The sequence below is a fragment of the Carcharodon carcharias genome, chromosome 21 (genome assembly GCF_017639515.1).
Source record: "Carcharodon carcharias isolate sCarCar2 chromosome 21, sCarCar2.pri, whole genome shotgun sequence".
NCBI classification, from domain to species: Eukaryota; Metazoa; Chordata; class Chondrichthyes; order Lamniformes; family Lamnidae; genus Carcharodon; species Carcharodon carcharias.
Window position 1 is genome coordinate 26,740,994 of NC_054487.1, and position 17,870 is coordinate 26,758,863.

A 17,870-nucleotide genomic window follows, 5' to 3' on the forward strand; every position below is an offset into this window, starting at 1 on the left:
CTGTGTTACTAACTCTGGCCCTTTTAAAATGAGGGAAGTTATGATCAGGATCAAACAATGCTCCCTTCACTTCCTTGAAAGGCAACTGTGAAACATTTGAGACCTGGTGTGAATAATTTTGTTAACAATGTTCTCTCCAAGCTGTGTGGGTGCTTGACTGCCAGCAATTAGATCACACTTAGGGAGTACTGTGCATAGTTCTGGTCTCCACATTATAAAAAGGATATAGAAGCATTGGAGAAGGTGAAAAAAAGATTCACAAGGATGATACCAGAACTGAGAGGTTATAATTATCAGGTAAGATTAAACAGGCTGTGCTTTTTTATTTAGGAAAGAGAAGGCTGAAGCAGTTGCCTAATAGAGGTTGCACCAAGGTAGTGGTCCCTTTAAGATGCATGAATGCACGGCCATCTTGAAGGAACCATGTGGTGCATCAAGTGGGCTGTACAAAGCAAAGGGAAATTGTACTATAAGGGTGTTCGGCATAGTAAGGGTTAATGTGGGACTGGGGAACAATACCGCCACAGTGTGATGTAAAGGGTCACATGACAAAGGACATGTGTCAGTCTAAGAGTATGCAGAGACCTTTGTTGAAGTAGGCATGGAGTTCTCTCATAGTCTGGGCGATACCTTATATATGCATATAGTTTTGTGTTACCAATAAACACTACTTCAATCTTTCAAGCCTCTGATGCTCTTCATGAGACCTACTGAACAAACTTTTACAACATGGTGGTAGCTCATGAACGAACTCAGAACCAAAGAGGCTGGTGAAGGATCTGGAGTTTGAAAAGCGAAAGGAATAGCATCCTGGCCTGACTGAATTGCACCTGGAAGACATAGCTGGAGATCGCGAAAACAAAAGCTCTATTGCAGATGTGGATGAGGAAGGGCAGAAGAAAAATCCATTGTGCAGCTAAAGGATTTTACCACAGCATGTGGAGGGCCATTGTGAATCCCCATCGACTGCAAAGGCAAAGGACCCAGCAAAGATGAGCAAAAGAATTCAGTTCTAAGGCCAGCCAGCCCCAGTTCAGAGGTGGCAGATGGCGCCATACCACATGGCGACTGTGCTCCATTGAAAATTTTTATGGCATTGCTCCTTCCAGAGCTCCACAGGTGACATCTGCAGGATCCCACAAGCCTCCACACACAAGTGTATCCATAAGGCCACAGACTCCACATTCGCGAAGGCACACAAATTTGTGCATTTCGCTCGGTATCAGGCAAGCCAGGAAACCGGAGCACTGGGATTTGTGCAGATCTCTGGTTTTCCACAGGTGAAGGGTGCCATTGATTGCACTCATGTGCCACTTAGATCTCCGTGGCAATAAGCAGTGCAGTATTTGAAATGCAAGGGCTTCCAACCACTGAATCTTCAGCTGGTCTGTGACCACAGCAAATGCATCCTGCAGGTCTGCGCACGATTCCCAGGAAGTGTCCACGGCTCCTACATTCTCAGTAGGTCTCAGATCCCTGAAATCTTCCAGGGTCCAGAGAGGCTTCAGGATTGACTCCTCAGGGACAAGGGCTACCCACAGAAGAAGTGGCTGATGGTATCCGTGTGGTGGCCTCAGATTGCAGCAGAGAGAAGGTACGAAGTGGCTCATGTGCTGCCACTTGCACTTTGGTGAGGAAACCATTGGGATGTGGAAAATGAGGTTAGAGTGTCTGGACTGGTCTGGTGGAGCCCTGCAATACAGTCCACAGAGGATTTCAAGTATTGTTGTCGCCTGCTGCGCCCTTGACAACCTTCCGCTGCAACGGGGGGAGGAGCTGCCTGAGGAGGAGATGGAGGAGCTGCATAGCTCTTCCAATGAGGAGGACGCCGACGGGGATGATGGTGATGAGGTCCCCGAAGGTGAAGATGATGGCGATGAGGCTATCACGTTGCCCAGACGAGGCAGGCACACTCGGGAGGCCCTCATAGCTGCTAGATTTGTGAAGGATGATGATGACATGCAATGAGGACACATTGCATCAGTGAACTTTTGACTCCTGTCTGGCTGACGACAGTGCACATACCATCTGTGATAAGGCTTCTATGATGGAGACGCAGCGGATGCCCGTAGTCCCTACCTTCCAAGAGGATGATGCAGTGGGAACTCCCCATAGATCCTCACATTGCTTATGTGAATGTCTGGTTCCTGTCAGTCTGATGGCAGCTTGCTTGCACTCTGTGAACAGGGTCATATCATGGAGATGCAGCAGGGAAACTTAAATTCCTCTGACCCTGTGGCATCCTTCATGAGCTGAACCCTTCAGGACCCACACCGTCACCAGACACAGATGCTGATGAGATGGGGGCCAGCTGCACCTCAAAGTTGCTGGGAGCACAAAGAGACAATGACGGAACTCTTTACTGCCGGCCCAGAACATTCTGGCAGCAATGATAAACCCCATTGAGGTGCAGGCATTACTGATGTGACCAGTGACAGTGAAGGCACACCATCAGCATGCAGGGAAGGTTGCACAAAGCACGGGGTGGAGGCCCTGGACTGAGACACCTGCCTTTATCTTGTGTGGGAACTAAGTTTTCACTTCAGGCTGACACAAACACTGCTCATCATGACATGTAGTAATAGGCAGGGTGACACTGTTGGGACTTTAGTCAACATTATGTACAAGTGATTAATACCTGTGTCCATGAGATGAAACTACGTTTTCTTAACCTTCCCAACCCTTCTGCTATGTCTAGGTGCTTCCCCAATATCCATAGTGGAGGTGGACGCAGCATGCTGACTGCTGCACCTTGTCTGTGGTGACCTTGGTGGGCATCTTCTGGAGGGCTGAGACATGGAGGGCCCTGGCCCTTTGGGTATCCTGCTGTGGGGAAGGTGCACCCTCTTCGGCCTGTGGAGCTGGAGCTGATGGGGTCGCAGGACAAGGGGTGTTGGATTGGCTGGACGTTCCCGGAGTGACCTGGGTGGATGGCCCCAGGATGTCGAGCTGCTGGTCCTCCTCGCTACAGGTCACCGACGGCTCCTGGCTGAGTCTTTGAGGAGAAGGGGAAGTTGGAGTGAGATCCAGCTGCCCCACACCTCTCATGTTGACATTGTTGGAGGCTATCTATGGCATCAGTAATGGAGTTCCGTCTGCGTAGCAGTGCAGGAGCAATGTCCTGGACCAAGGTCTCCACGGCAGCTGCCATCCTACCAGTGTTGACCTCGGTGCATTGGCATAACAGGCAATCACCTCGGACTGAAGGCAGATGGACTCCTCCTTTATGCCTTGCAATATGAGGACTGCAGCTGTCATCCCTTCATGCTGTTCCCGTAATTGTTGCTGCAGCTCCAACAACTGTTTGAGGACCAAGTCCAGAGGCTCATCATCTGACTCGGACTCAGCAGATCTCTTGCCTCCATCAGTCCTCTGAGTGCTGGCGACCTCGGGTGTCCCTACCCCCGCCTGTTGTGGAACAGATTGTGTGCTGTGCTCAACAGATAGTGAACCTGAGCCTGCTGTAAATGTAAGTCCCACCGAGGTGTGTGTTGCTGCACTGGCAGATGGTGTGGGTGAGTGGTGTGATGGGTCTTTGAAGGTGCTGTCCTCAGAGTTCTCAACCAAGCTGCTGTCAGCACTGGAGTCAGGGTCAAGGTTGCCTGTGGGCGACATGGCAGACGTGCCTATGAGAGAAAGTGGAAATTATTTGTGCATGGCTGCCATGGTACACAGAACAGTGGACTCACAGTTGCCAGATGGATGACCTGGTGCATGATCCTCACTTGAATGCTTGGTGCTGACCTCGTCGTTGCTGCAGGAACGATCCACCTCCTCTCCAGCCAGCTCTACCACGTGGTCTTTGAAGGGAGTGAGGACCTTGGTGTCCGGCACTCCACTCCTGGTCTGGGATCTCTCCCATTTATTGTGCACAATTTTGTCCTGCATAAAGACAGATGGAGAGAGTGTGAGTAAGCCGCATGCCAGGGCAAATGAGAAGGATGCAAAGTGTGCGTAAGCATATGTGAATGCTGATTGGAGCCATAGACAGGATGAGGAGGTGATCTTCAGAGGAGATGAGGCAATGAGGCCAGATGGAGATGTGAAGGTGTGTGTGTGAGAGAGTGAGTGGCGATGTCTGTTGAGCTGGCAGTGAGTGAGATGCCAGTAAATTTGTGATGGGCTTGTGAGTGGGTGAGTTGAGATTGATGAGATGGTTGACTTACCCTGGTGGCACAGATGAAACATTCACCTTCTTTCTATGCTGGATGGCTGACCTCTTGTGGGCAGTGTTAGCACTGGCCACTGCAGCCACCACCTCCCAAACTGGCTTGGTGATGTTGCTGCCCCACCTGCAGCCAGAGTGGGGGTAGAGGACATCACAGCGGGCCTCCATAGCATCCAAAAGGTGTTCCAGGGGTGCATCACTAAATCAGGAGGCTGCAGTCTTCTTGCCTTTCAGGGCCATGTCTTCTGTGTAGCAGTTCTGGGCTGGAAGTACTAAGAGCTGTATGCGCGGCTGCAGTTTAAACATGGCGCCCGGCGTGAGGAAGCAGCGAGGTGATGGCGCAGCGGGTGAATCGGAGGCCGCCCACCAGAGAAACAGCGTGCTCCCCATGAGTGAATATTAACGAGGCAAGAAGGGGATGATATGGTGCAATAATCCGCCATTGTGGCCGACAGGTAAATTGACTTTTTTCCCACCTGCTACCGCACTTTGTGCAAACCTGGAACGATTCCACCCTATGATTCAAATTCCAAATTAACAAAGCTTGTCCAAAGTAACTGAACCTACCACTCCTCCAAGCATGACCAGAGCGTGATCTGAAAGAATTGTCAAGCCTCCAGATTGTCCGAATTTAAAAGTCAGAGACTTGAGGTGGAGAGAAAGGATGGCATATAAAGAAGGATTGTACTGTAAATATTTGGTGTGAAGACTTGGGGGGGAGGGGGGGCTGTAGTATAAGGTCATTCAGCATATTAAGGTTAATGTGGGAGAACAGTACCACCCACAGTATGATGTAAACGATCACATGACACAGGTCAGTCTAAGAGACCTGCATAAAAGTAAGCATGGAGTTTGCTCATAGTCTGTGCTATACCATGTGTGTGTGTATATATATATTTATATATATATATATATATACACACACTTATGCATTACCAATAAACACCACTGTTCAACCTTACAAGCTTCAGAACCTCTTTATGAAACCTACTGAATAAACCCTTACAACAGAAATTAGAGGAAGCATTGCTTATTGATCCTTCAAACCTTCACTAGGGTGAGGTAATAGGCCTCCAGGGGACTTCGCTTTACCTTATAAGGGTGAATTAGCTCAGTCTGGGGTGGCTGTGGTTGATGAGCCCCTCCAGTTGTCTGTGGCCTCCCCTGGTTATGAAAACAAATGTGCTCATGGAGTTTACGTTGGATTTTTCAAACTTGTGCAAGGGTTGCTCTTTTGGACCCCAGGAATTTCGAGGCCTCCAAAATTATTTTAATTCTGTGTAGTGCTTTCTTTATTTCATTTTTGGTTAGGAGAATTTGGAGCTGCTGTGAACATAAATGTGAGATTCATCTGATAAGCAAAATCTGCCACTAGAAGAAGCAATATTTATATTGCTCATTGGGAGCCCCTTTATCAAGAAACCATGTAATGTATTATTGAAACATGAAACAGACTTTACCAGAAAGATACCACATAAATTACATAATTATGGTGTTAAATATAACTGACATTATGCAATCCCTTCAGTAAAATTGTTCCTTTTTGGCTGCAAGTCCTGACATTATATATCTTTAACTGATACAGATAAAACATACATTTTAAAAAAATGTTATGGGATGTCGATAGAATAATTCACTCTATAGTTCCTCAAAGGAATGCAGCTAAGTTTCAAGATTGGATTCTATTACTGTTTTGCAATTGATGTATTGTTGTTACTGCTGGTGTTGTCATCAGCAAATATTCTGTGATATAGAATTACAGGATATAGGATTTACATTACATTCTAAAGTAGATGGTGACTTTCTACATGCAACTTGAAAATCAAGAATACGAATAACATGGATACAAACCAAAGAACACTATGGGCAGAATTTTCTGTCTTCCGAGTGGGTGAGCCCAACCCAATCTCCGATGGGTGGGGAGCTGATTCCTGCCAGAGAAGTGGGCCCCGCCGCCATTTTACGTGGGTGGGCCAATTAAGGCCCATCCAGTGTGACATCCGCTGGGAAGCTCTATGCACTTCCTGTGCGTGCGAGGGGGTTCCCTAAAAGCAAGAGTGCACTCTTTCGCGCATGCGCATGAAAGAGCGCACATCTTCCTGAGGCTAAGTGCAGCCTCAGGGAGATCGCTGACAGCTCTAAAAACATTAAAAATGTCACATGAGATGGGACATGTTCATAATTTACACTATAACTTAATTAAACTTTTTAAATCCCTACATGAAACCACATCCCGCCGGTGGATGAGGTTTCATGTTTTTTCTATTTCCCCCTGGGGCTCCTGGCCTGCCCGCCAACCTTAAGGCTGGACAGGCAGGTCCTTTAATTGTTTTAATGATCCTGTCAATGGCTTCAATTGGTCATTGACAGGTCGGCGGGCGGACAGCTTATTTTGCTGTGGGCCCACCTTCCTGAAGATTTAAATGGGGCGGGATGATGTCTAGGGGAACCCCTGGTGTCATCCCATGTCATTTTACATGTCGGCGAGCGGGCCCCGCCCCCTGCTTGCCTATGGCAACATTCAGCCCTATATTTTACAATGTATAGCACCCTGAGTATTCAAATAAATTAATGTTTTAATTTTTGTATTATTTAAATGCTTCTGATTAGTTTAATGCAATTTTATAATTCCCACATTCTAAATTCAAAAAGCTCTAAATGCAAAGAAAAACAAAGCAAAAGTTGAAAATGTTCACAAAAAAGGTTTGTGACAAAAGGAATATTTGGTAGGTGAAAATATTCCAAATGATCCAGAATTCTATTAAGACTGGGATTTTGTGCAGGTGGGGTGATTGCGAAACACACCTGCTGGCTTAAATTTCAGATCAGGGTGCATTCCCTTATGGGCTTCATTAACTTCTGACTTGCTGGTTTCCCACTCAATTGGATTGGGAACAGGAAGCCTGACCATATTCACTCTGTAATTTTCAGCAGGCAAGCAAATTGCACCTCTTAAAGGAAGCTTGCATTCCCTTCCAGCAGATAGCTGTTAGGGTTTCTCCAGAAAGAAGTCTTGCAAAACCAAAAAAAAAATAGCTTGAAGGACATAGAAAACATAAAAGTTCATTGCCAATCTGTATTTCAGTATGTATAGTTTTATGGACCAATAAATATTGACATCATGCAAGCTTAAGACCCTTATCATTGATTATACTTATACGCAGGTTCAAACATCCAATGCACACGTATTTAATATTGGTGCTGATAAAAATTCAGTGAAAATGACGAAGGGAATATCGTTATTTGGTGAGAGGCGGAACAAGACCCACACTCTTTGCTGGCGATGTGCGGCTAAAGCATTTCATCTGCAGCAATTGACCTGCGGTAAATGTGCCTACCCTGCCAAGAGAAAGAGTAAGAATAACTGGAGTGCTAAGGCCAAAAGGAGAAACACAACTGGTACAGGCCACATGAGGCACCTGAAGGTGGTGTATCACTGATTCAGGAATGGATTCCGCGAAGGGACCACCCTGAAGCCCAGATGTTCCACAATGGCTTCCTCCAGCACTGCATAAACTACCAGTGTATCTACACAACAAATAAAGCTATTCCTCAGAAAGTTAAAAAAAAACTGTGAAATCTAAATCATTCAGAATTTTTTTCATATCATCACAAACATTTCTCTTTCTTATGGGTAATCCTAAATGTTCCATTCTGGTTCAGTTGAATCTGTTATTTATAACACCAAAATCTCAGCAACATTTAGGCTCACATTTCATTCTAACAACTTGGCAGGTTGCCATTTTAAAAAAAAGTTTCAGTGTCTGAAGTTACAATATCATTACTGCAAAAAAATACATTTTTTAATATTTCCTAATATGTCGAAAAATGTTAATTATGATTATTGGGACTGTTCCAAAATTCAGAAATTGGAAATTGGGCCAGGAAATTCCGCGAAACTGATTCTTCTCCACCAGTGTTACTTTGCAGAATGTGTGTTGAAAACGTCATTTATGCATGTAAATCGAGGTTATGTTGTATCTTTGGTGAAGTCACATTGGTGGAGCAGGAGCAGATCCAAGAATTTTCTTGTTTCCATTAATTTGTCATAACATTTCATTGAGGGAGAGAAATTACTGAAGTATATTCTGATCAGACAACGGACTTGTGGCTCAGTGGGTAGTGCCCCTGCCTCTGAGCCAGGAATTCTGGGTTTACATTCTATTCTAGAATGTTTTGGCCATGGAAGAAGCAGTCAGGAAGCAGCCAAACAGGTTGATAATCAACCTGTTAATTATTCCAATACATCCATAGCAGGCGGTGAGAGCAGGAGAGATTCCTGGTCAGCCATGCTTGATGAGGAGCAGTGCTCCTCAAGCCATAACCATGGCCAGAATTTTACGTTGATTGGGCGGGTGCGCACCCAACCTGAACACACATGAAATTGTGTGAAATAACATCAGGCGTGCGTCCTGAAGTCATTGCGCACGCGAGCAATATTGAGGTCAGTGGGCACGCTTGGGAGTCAGAGCTATGCCCACCGACAATTAAAGGGCCAATTAAGGCCATTAAAAACCCTATTGTCCACAATTTTACGTTGCCCGTGTGATTTTGTGTTCATCACACAGGCAAAATGGGCAGGCAGGCAGGCAGCCTGTTTTTATCGAAACCTTATCCAAGGGCAGGATGAAATGTCCAGGATGAAATATAACGAAAAAAGATATCTGGGGACTGATGTTTTTTTGAGTTCTGCTGTCAGCTGCTTGAATGTGTTGCATAGGCAAAGTTTGGTGCATTTTTTTCTTGTCCTTTAATCTGTGCAGGTGTGCAGCTCCCTGTGGCAGCTCAGCAGCAGCTGTTTATCTTAAGGGAGCTCTCTAGAAGCGCCCACTCGCACCCTCACTTTTGTTGGTGCCCGACCCCCTCAGCAGTGCTGAGGCTTTCTCCGCATGCGTTTACACTGGTTGGGTGTTAATCGGCCAGTCAGTGTGAAATTGCATTCAGTGGCCAATCGTGGCTGGAAGCGCTTTTCGTGTCTGCTTCTGAACCTGCCGCCTTGGCGTGCAAGCAAAGTGTGAAATTTAGGTACATTTCTTAACGTTCTCTCTCTAAACAGAGGAGATGCCAATGATTCCTAGGAGGAATCCTGGTCACAAACTAACATGCAATAATATAGAAACAGGCAAGATGTAGTAGAAAAACTATAATCAAGCTGTGCTTTTATCCTTAAAAATGACACCTGCAAAAAAATGCAAATCCTGCACAGTACTGTCAGAGTCAGCACAACCCTCAAATTTTATATGTTGGGTACTTTCCAGATTATTGCTGGGAATGTCTGCAGTATCAGCCAGCTGCTGCTCAAAAGTGTATTGAGGAGGTTGTAGACAAGTAATTCAGCTGGACTATTTATTCATCACTTTTACCACTTCAACTGCAATTTAGAAAGGCAAAAATTGTCTCCAAAACTACTGATTTCTCAGAGTTCATGTAGCTATTGGACTGTATCTGGGCTGCCATGAAGACCCAGTGAACAATTCTCTGTCTATATAACTTGCAAGGGATTTATTAAACCTTGAAATACTCAGCAGGTCAGGCAGCATCTGCGGAGAGAAACAGCATTAATGGGCAGGATTTTACACGTTGGCGAGCAGGGGTGGGGACCGCTCGCCGATGCGTAAAATGAAGCATGGTGATGTCGGGGGGATCTCCTGACATCACCGCACCCCATTTAAATTTTCAGGAAGGCGTGGGTGCAGCGAAATCAGCTGCATACCTGCCGACCCGTCAATGGCCCAATTGAGGCCATTGACAGAGTCAATTATGCAATTAAAGGATTTGCCCGTCCAACCTTAAGATTGGTGGGCAGGCCAGGAGCCCCGGCATGAACTAGAAAAAGCATGAAACCTCATCCACGGGCGGGATGAAGTTTCATGTAGCTTTTTGAAAATTTTAATAAAGTTTTTGGGAAAATTATGGACATGTCCCAACTCATGTGACATTTTCACATGAGGGGACATGTTGAGGAAATTTTAATTTTCTATTTTTAGGTTTTGTACATTTTGAGCTGACCTCCCTGAGGCAGCACTTAGCCTCAAGGAGATGAGTGCATTCTTTTGTGCGCATATGCGAAAGAGGGCACTCTTGATTTTGGGATTTCCCCCCCCGCCCACACAGGGAGCCCATAGCGCTTCTGTGCGGATGTCACGCTGGGTGGGCCTTAATTAGCCCACCCACGTAAAATGGCGCCATGTCTCCAATCGGGGGTGCCAATCGGAAGCGAGCCTGCCCTTCAACATCCCCCCCAATGGGGGGAAAATTCAGCCCAATGTTTCAGGTTGATGACCCTTCATCAGTTATGATAATTCTGTTTCTCTCCACAGATGCTACCTGACCTGCTGAGTATTTCTAGCATTTTCTGTTTTTATTTCAGATTTCCAGCTTCTGCAGTATTTTGCTTTTGCTTTTAAAACCTCAATAATAACATGGTATGTCAGCCCAATGTCTACTTTCTTCAAGTTCCAAGGATATTAGGATAATCAAATGTAAACCCCTTATTTGAAGGAAATTGAAGAATGGTACCGATTAAAGGAGATCAAAGCTAACATATGCAATTATGTCTTATGACCTCTGTATACCAATCATGGAGAGTAGAAGTGGACAGCTGTAATGAAGTTCATGCCACATCAAGAATGATCAAACATGCCACTAGGACCCTAAAACACTGCTACACACATCTATATCAACTGGCTGCTTTACAGTACACCCCTAAAAGTTTCAGAATAATTGTCATCTGATGTATAACCCATAATTGTGTCCGGAAGAGGCCTCAGCATGCACCCTGAATATTAGGATGGAACAACCATGGCAGAGTAAGACAGTTAAAATGCCAATGAAGAATTATCAGCAGAATAAGTAATACAATATAAAAGACTGATGCATCTAACATTAATGCCAGATGCTACGGTGCTACAGAGTGCTACAGTGATGAAATTTCTTAAATGGGCAAACCACATCTGCAAAGTTAACCACGTCTAAATTATGTTTTGTGAAGCTCAATATTTGGCAGCCAAAGCTGGGACTGTGGCAGTTGGGTAGTTGATTAGTTTTACTTGTTTTCAGCCACATCCCCTCCTATGCCTGGTGTAGTGAGCACATCAATTCCATAAATTGTTTGATTTCAGGAGTCCTTGAAATCGGGCAATGCCTGGTCTGCAACAACAGCTTTTTTTTCATTCTCTCACTCAATTCTGCAGCAATTTTGTTGAATAAAGAGATGGCTTTGTCTTTCAAGTTCTATTTCAGTTGATGGCAGAATTTCAACTGCCAAGGGAAGGTGAGTTCGGGTGTGGTGAGGTAGGGTGTTTGTGTGTACATGTGGGGGTGAGGGGTGGGTGGTGTAGGTTACTCAGGTTAAAGCCCTGAGTAGTGACACCATGTTAGGAACCTGACATGGTCCTGCCCAGTTCTGGGTTTAACCCAGGCGGGTTTTCAGGCGAGCATGAAACCCCCTTGGAGCTGTCAGGTAAGTAATTTTGATATTCAAAGAGCCAATTAAACTGTGAATTTAACCAAGAATTTTAACTTTATCAGCCTGTGCATCAGTTCCTGAACAGTGTAGAACTTGGCCGGGTTAATGAGGTGAAAGCACAGTAGGGAGTTATTGGACAATGAACTGACATGCCTTTAAAAAGTGAAATCACAAATCTTGTGGCTAGCCTTACTCAAAGGTTTGTATTTGCAGGGTTTGTTCTGAGAGCCTGAATTCACTGTTTTGAGGGCCACTCCCAACTTTTTGGAAGTACTCTCAATTACCTTGGAGTTTACCTAACTTTATCTTAAGTTCATTGCTGTCAGCCTTCACTGAAGCATGGGAGCAATTTATGCAGCAGTAATATGGACTTCTGGTTACAGGCAACAGGAGCAACCACACCACAGTTGCAACCACACCAACAGCTGCAACACCAATAACTGCAGCATCAATAGCACTAATAGCAAGTGTACCAGCAGCACCTGGAGCTGCAACAATGCCAGCAGTAGCTGCCTTCTTCTGCAGCTACATGTCAGTCCACATATTAGAGGGGATGGACACAGACCTCCAGCTCAAAGGAAGTGATACTTCCAGATTGGGCCTACAGCTATGTTGTGATATGATGCACATGTACCTTTAAGGAGACTTAACTGCTGTTAATCACTACCGCTGACAAATGATGTGTTGCATTAATCCCATGACTTTGTACTCAGGATACAACAGTGGCTTGTAGAAGTCAGACATGCAAACTCATCCTCCCAGTTAACATTGGGCAGGATTTTGAGGTTAGTGGGCGGGCATGGGCAGTGGGACAGGGAGCTGCTGAAAAACGGCCCATTGCCCGCGATTGGCCCCGACTGCAACTTCAAGTTGGTGGGCCAATTAAGGCCTGCCCAGCATGAAATGCAGCTCTTCACTTGTTGGGAAGGACCAAGCAGGGGCGAGGGCCTGTTGGCCGCCAGGTCCAATGGTAACTCAGTGGCTGCTTTAAAAACGGCCCAGGCAGCCCCAGAAAGGCTGCCATGGATGGATGTCTGTTCTGCGTTGCCTTGATGGAGTCGAGTGTGGCTGGAGATGTCAGGTGGGAGGGCAGGTTGGGTGGCCACTCAGCCCCCCGCTTTTTAGATGAGTGCCTCGCGGTCCTGCTGGAGGAGGTGGCTGCCAGGAGGGACACCCTTGTCCCCAGGGATGGGAGGAGGAGGCCACTGCACCTCACAAAGAGGCATTGGAGGGGGTGGCAGCACTAGTGAGCAACCATGATGTGGTGCGGCGCACATGGGTGCAGTATCAGAAGTGGTTCAATGACCTGCTGCACTCAGGAAGGGTAAGTGCCCTGTTGGCGTGGGTCAGTGTGCAGAAGTGTTAAGGTGCGGCCTTCCCCTGTGGACCTTGAGGGTGCTAGAGTCTTAGTGTCAACTGTCAATAACACCAGAGCTGGACAAAGGGGTGAGCCCTGGCTGCTTGGACTGAGTGCCTTGTGGCTCAAGAGCCACGATTCAGATGTGTCCTGCAAGGTGCTCCTCAGGTGGGGTTGGTCAGGCTGCAATGGTGCTGCAGGTAGAAAGTGGACTAATCAATGTTCTTCCATCCTTTCAGAAGAAGACGAGCCATAACCAAGCAGAGAGGGCACATACAGGCGGAGGCCAGTCTAACCTGCTGCTGCTCAGCAGGTTTGAGCAGGACACCCTTGAGCTAGAGAGCCAGCATGCTCCCCATGCAACCGGGTATGGAGAGGCAGGGGTGCCAGATGAGGGTAAGAACACAGTGCACAGAGGTGAGACTTTCGGATTGTGCAGCCATTCTAGTGTAGTGTCTTCATTGATGGGTGTCTTGAACCTGGAGTCCCCATTGATCATTGAAAGACAATGGCACCATGATGCAGCTCTCCATTGTCTCACCAGGGTGCCTGGCATGCACAGTGACAATATGGTGACTTTAACTATTGACATGTCCTTGTTCTCCTTTTTAGGTTCGCCAGCACGCACTCACTCTCTGGACCCCGAAGGGCCACTTCTGACACCGGAGGACCACCGGGCTTCATTTGTACCTGAGTCACACCCACTCTCTGTAGCACGCACCAGTGCAGATACCAGCACTTCTATGGGCATTAGATCAGCAGCTAGAATGTTGGTGCACATTGGTGAGGGCACTTCACATTCACTTGAGATGCAGGTGAAGGCAGAGGGTGCCCAGGGCGCCAGCAGTCGGAGGACTGCTGGGGACCAGGTCGATGTTCATTCGAAGGCGGATGGTGAGCCTCTGGAGTCGTCCATTAGGTGGCAGATGCTGGATGTCCAGCAGGATATGTGGCAGGATCTGGCAGAGATCTATGAGAGTCTGTGTGCTAGGGTTTCCGTTGTGGAGGAGTTCATGTGGAGCATGAGCAGTGTGTTGACCCTCATCGCCGAGCGCACTGCCTCCTCCATTGAGAGAGTGCCAATTCTCATGGAGGTGCAGCTCCAGGGACAGAATCAGGGGTTCCTGGGGTTGACCTCAGGTGGTCAGTGCCAGTCTGGGAGATGGATGAGGCATGCAGTATCCCAGTTAGGCCCATCAATGGAGCAGGGAGGTCCAGAGTGACCTCACATTGGCACATGAGCTGCTTGTCTCTGTGGGTTCCTGTCTGGATGATAGCAGCAGCTCCTCCACCCCTCCACCAGTGACTGTGGCATCTGTTGAGACTGTGATGACTGGGGAGATGCCAGCCGTGGCACTGGCCACCCCCTCCTAGGCAGGGCCAGCACAGGCTCCACTGGCCAGAGAACGACTGCCAAGGTCATTAAGGCCAATAAGACAGCAAAGCCAGCAGGCTGTATCCAATGCCGGAGCCAGCGAGGGGCAGGCACCAAGATGTAGCACTCACAAAGGTAAGTATGAGGCACCATGAGCATGAGAGGGACGGTTCACAGTGATTTCCTGTTCATTTATGTTTGGTTTATATGTCTGCTGGTGTCGACATCAACACCAGTAATTGCAATGTCATAATGATTTCAATCTGATGATAACATTAAATTTGCTTTGGTTCAGATGGCCATCTGAAATGTTCTGAAATGCTTCCCATTTCTACTTTTTGGTGTAGAGTACGCCAATATATAATGCTGGATGTGAGTGGCTGGATACTTTACTGCACAGGCATTGAGTGGACTTTGGGTGCAAATGAAAGGATCATTTCAGACATCCAGGATGGAGGCAGCAGCTGCGTCAAGATTCTCTTCCTCCAGTGGGTCTTCCCTTACCAGTGCCAGATTGTGGAGAGTGCAGCATGCAACAACTATCAGTGACACCCGTTCTGGAGGGTATTGTAATGCACCCACTAAATGATCCAGACATCAGAAGCGCATCTTAAGACAACCTATGCTCCTCTCTATCTCCAGCCTTGTGGAGGCATGACTCCTATTTTAACTGGCTCTGCCTCTGTTTTTGGGTGGTGGAAAGGCGTCTTGAGCCACCTTTTCAACGGATAGCCTTTGTCACCCAGCAGCTATCTATCCAGTTGGGCTGGAGAACTGAAGAGCCTTGGTACCTGGGAGTGTCTCAGGATATAAGCATCATGAGAGCTGCCAGGATACTTTGCATAGACTTGCAGAATCTGCATCCTGTGGTCACACACTTATCTGCACGTTCATGGAGTGGAAGCCCTTCCTGTTGACGAAGGCACTGGGCTCACCCGCTGGTGCCTTGATGGAAGATGTGCACAGTCTATTCCACCCTGGACATGGGGGAAGCCAGCAATCGCCGCAAAGCCTCTGGCTCGCTCAGCCTGGCTGGCCTCATCCATATGGTAAAGAATAAAGGTTAGTACCTGCCTGAACAGAGCTTCTGTCACCAGTTTGACACAACTGTGGACAGCTGATTGAGAGACACCACACTGACCCCCACTGACCCCTGGAAAGAGCCGGAAGCATACAAATTGAGGGCCACTGTGACCTTTAGAGCCACTGACATGGGGGTCCACCCATACAATCAGAGCTGATCTCAGGCCCAATCATCTAACAAATGGATGTCACTGTCTCCCTTGAGAGGCGAAGCCTCCTTTGGCATTGCACCTCAGACATATTGAGGTAGCTGCATCGCCTCCTGTAAACTGGCAGTAGGATAGTGGCGTCTTCTGTGGCCCCTTCCACCTTGCACTTCCTGCCAGCCCTGTGACATTGTGCCTGCACCTCTATTCCACACGTCCCTCCCCTGGAAGCTGCATCGGGACACCTGGCCACCTCTCCCTTCTGCCCCTCTCTTCCTCCTCAGAGGAGGTGCCACCAGTGGAGACCACAATTCCTGTTCAAAGGGTAATGGTAGGCTGTCTGATACCTGGAAGGATCCACATGGTCTGAATCCTTCAGGGGCCTTGGAGACATCAAGGAAACTTGAAATGAAGCCTGGAAATGCTAACAATGAAGCCCAGAACAGAAATGAAGCTGCCAAGTACCATTAAGTCACCAGAACCAAACTATGTACCAAACTCCCCAATACTGACAATGGCAATCCTGCTGACCCTTTTATCCTGCCTGGGTATGAGGTTTTTGAAATTGTCAGCTGGCTGTCTGCCCATTTTCCAATGCGACGAGTGCAAAATCGCATGAGCAATGAAAAATCAACATCAATTGGCTTTTTAATGGCCTTAAGCGGCCTCTTAATTAATGGTGGGCACTGCTCTGGCACCTGCGCGTGCCCGCCAACCGAAGTATTGCGTGAGTACACAATGACGTTGGAACACTCACCCGACGTCATCGCGCGCTATTTTACACTCAAGTTGGTCAGGAGCACGCACGCTAACCGAGCGAAAAGTACTGCCCATTGTCTGTATATAGTCTTATCTTCAAAGAGCCCACAAATTTGTTTTACCAATCCTTGTTCCATGATTGATATGATTGAGTTGAATAAAAGAATGTAATATGGTAGCAGCATGGTTTTTGAAGACTTGTCTGAGAACTATTGAAGCCTCAATCTTTTCACACGCAGCTGAACAACTGATGTGGAAATGTAACAACCACCAAGTACTAACTCACTGTGTGTAAGTGATTCTGCAGTCCTGTATGAATTCTACACACTGTACCTTCATTCTGGGACAATATGCTGGGTCCCAGTGAGATTGTTCAAATTAGGGAGACTTAATTAGTATAATTCTACCTGTTGCAAAGTTTGTCCAGGAACAGCCATTAAATAGCTGACTCCAGGTGGTCTAGCTCTAAGCAGAACTCCACAGACAAGAGAGAATCGATTGCTGCTGCTTACTGTCCCCACAAGAAGCTAGGGGAGATTAAAATACTGGAGACTGGGCTAGGGAAGAAGAGCCCAACCACTAACAGCTCCCAAAATCATCTAACGGCTGGAAGAAGGCTGCCAAAAGTCTTTTTTTCACTTTTCAACTTACCCTTTGAAGCAGGCAATTCCATTTTGTACCAAAATCACTGCTGTGTGTTGGGGGCTTAACCTAAGCCTGGGAAATCAAAAACAGAGCTCAACAGCACAAACATTGCAATGCAGAAATAACCTACGACCAGTGGCCACTTAAGGTACAGTAACTCAGGAGGCAAAACCAAGCTCTAAAAAAACCAAGCTGCAAAAAAAACCCTGAATGCCTGTCCTGTTTCAGAAGGTCCTAGTAATCCTGCAAAAAGCCACAGGATGAGCACAAAATCTCCATCATAGATTTGGAAGGCAATAGACTTCCTAGCTGAGTTTACTTCGTTCTAACAACATGCAGAGCTGTGTTTTCTGAGCCTCCCCAATATTTCCGAACCAGATAAGCAAACCATTCAGATTAAAATTGCTTTAGGCAATGAAGGCCTCCACAGGCTGAACATTTCACGTCTGTCAGACAATGACCTTAAAAATCCAGGTAAAACATTGTCAACACTCCAAGACCAATTACGAGTGAAGCTCAACTTTTGAATACACTGTCTAGAAGTCATGTCTTTTAGGCAACAACCGACAGAAATCATCAATCAATTCATAAGTAGATGTAGAGACAGGGGGTGTTATTGTGACTTTACAGCATCAGAGCTAGCCAACAGATTAATCAAGCTTGTGATAGCATCTACCCTAATAGAAGCTTTCCAAAAAGACCTTTTGGACCAACCCAAAGATTACAGCATGGAAGCACTATTGCAAAGCAGACGCAATACAATGCTGTACTAATATAGACAGAGTCTACAGGCTATATATAACTCATCCACCATTGGCACAATAGCCAATACAGGCAAGCCTAGTAAGCAGTGCGGGCGATGCAGCTTT

The 17,870-nt window shown here is 46.8% G+C and overlaps 1 protein-coding gene and 1 pseudogene across 1 annotated transcript in view; one reads left to right on the forward strand and one right to left on the reverse strand.

Annotated features, from left to right (window-relative positions):
- The window catches only part of cacna1c (calcium channel, voltage-dependent, L type, alpha 1C subunit), a 1,373,114-nt gene that overhangs the window by 190,224 nt on the left and 1,165,020 nt on the right, over positions 1 to 17,870 (reverse strand). The gene's annotated exons all lie outside the window — the stretch shown is intronic.
- LOC121293011 lies at positions 7,390 to 7,702 on the forward strand (annotated as a pseudogene).